Here is a 2147-nt window from a genome sequence, read left to right as displayed (position 1 = left end):
GCGCCTCCCAGGTCCTTTGCATTGGTGGGAGTGAAACTCAAGTGCAGTTCCCATGGTTATCATATTTCACTAACGTCAGTATCCCCACACGTCCCCCTGCACTTCTGCAAATTTTGTATGAAGCAGCCCAAGCCCCAAGCTCCTCCCAGGTCCTCTGCATTGGTGGGAGTGAAACTCAACTGCAGTTCCCATGGTTGTCATATTTCACTAACGTCAGCATCCCCACACGTCCCCCTGCACTTCTGCAAATTTTGTATGAAGCATCCCCAAATCCCTCTCCCCACGCTCCCGACCACCTCGTACTTCCGCTCTGCAGCTATTTTTGTATTACTAGCTTCCAAATAGTCATTTAAGGACTGGCTCACCAGTCCTCACATTGGTAACTTTGATTTGAGGTTGTATATCATTCTCCATGGAATACTGAAACGAGTAGATAGCATTCTTCTCTATAAACAATTGAAAACCAACATTCGGGTATTAAATACAAATGACGCACTGGAAATTCTTATTTGTTGACGATGGGTTTTTTACCATAAACACTTACACACAAAGCTCTGAAAACGTAAATAAAGGCGAGCCCACTTTCACACCCAACTCCCTCCTGTCACTGGAAGATGGTAGCACCGAAAACCTAAATTTAGTTAGAAAATATGAATAATGAAATTGGAATTTGTATTTGTTGAACATGAGTTTTACCTTAAGCACAATCCCACAAACCCAGAAGACGTGAACTAATAGCAAATCACAATTCCTCCAGCCGCTAGCAATTGCAGCACTGTTAAATCACGACCAGAGTTCGATCTTCGTACCACGCCTATAGATCGTTCCAATGCACGTATTGTAGTAGTGTGCACTGTGATTCCAGTTCACTGCAGATGCAGATCGATAATGGTCATGTAACCATCATGGGTATTGATATAGGCTTAGGAGGAACACCTGTACAGAATAGAAATACATCCAAATTCCTTTACAGAACCAACACCTCAGTACAGTTTAGCCGATATCATGCCAGGACCAGTGTGGCCTAATTACGGCACGCAGGATGCTAGATTAGTAACATTTAATGAGTGGCCCCATACTGCTAAGCAGCAACCAGATGAGCTAAGTGAAGTGGTGTACTTTTACATCGGTAATGGTGACGAAACAGTGTGTTTTCATTGCGGCGGAGGTTTGAAGCATTGGCATTAACAGGATGAACCATGAACGACACACGCTCTGTTGTTCTCCAAATATATGTTTATGATTTGTGTAAAGAGCACTGACTGTGGATATTATCTTTCGAACGAAAAATGCGATGAAACTTCCTGGCAGATTAAAACTGTGTTTCGGACCGAGACTCGAACTCGGGACCTTTGCCTTTCGCGGGCAAGTGCTCTACCAACTGAGCTACCCAAGCACGACTCACGCCCCTCCTCACTGCTTTAATTCCGCCAGTACCTCGTCTCCTACCTTCCAAACTTCACAGAAGCTCTCCTGTGAGAACCTTGCAGAACTAGCCCTCCTGGAAGAAAGGAAGAGACATGCCTTAGTCACAGCCTGGGGGTTGTTTCTAGAATGAAATTTTCACTCTACAGTGGAGTGTGCGGTGATATAAAACTACCTGGCAGATTAAAACTGTCTGCCGGACCGAGACTCGAACTCGGATAGAGCACTTGCCCGCGAAAGGCAAAGGTCCCGAGTTACAGGCTGTGGCTAAGCCATGTCTCCGCAGTATCCTTTCTTCCAGGATTGCTAGTTCTGCAAGGTTCGCAGGAGATCTTCTGTGAAGTTTGGAAGGTAGGAGACAAGGTACTGGCGGAATTAAAGCTGTGAGGACGGGGCGTAAGTCGTGCTTGCGTAGCTCAGTTGGTAGAGCACTTGCCCGCGAAAGCCAAAGGTCCCGAGTTCGAGTCTCGGTCCGGCACACGGTTTTAATCTGCCAGGAAGTTTCATATCAGCACACACACTGCTGTAGAGTGAAAATTTCACTCTAGAAAAATGCGATAATTACAGCAAACGATGTGTTAAATATTAAACTTGAGGCTGATATTCTGAACAAAGCAGTATCATCTGGAAAGCATGTGGCTAAGAGTGCTAGAGTGTGTAAAATTTGATTCCAAGACGTCGTGTGTGCAATGCTCCGTTCAAGTGGACACATTACCACCTGT

General features: G+C 45.3%; 1 non-coding gene across 1 annotated transcript; it reads right to left on the bottom strand.

Annotated features, from left to right (window-relative positions):
• Positions 1 to 1321: 1321 nt before the first annotated feature.
• On the bottom strand, positions 1322 to 1396 carry Trnas-cga (transfer RNA serine (anticodon CGA)). The gene has a single exon. It is a non-coding gene; the product is annotated as a tRNA-Ser (tRNA).
• Between the last annotated feature and the right edge of the window lie 751 nt (positions 1397 to 2147).

This window comes from Schistocerca serialis, chromosome 3 (genome assembly GCF_023864345.2).
Source record: "Schistocerca serialis cubense isolate TAMUIC-IGC-003099 chromosome 3, iqSchSeri2.2, whole genome shotgun sequence".
Classification (NCBI taxonomy): domain Eukaryota; kingdom Metazoa; phylum Arthropoda; class Insecta; order Orthoptera; family Acrididae; genus Schistocerca; species Schistocerca serialis.
Note: the sequence above shows the minus strand (reverse complement) of the source record. Positions and strands in the feature narration are given on the sequence as shown.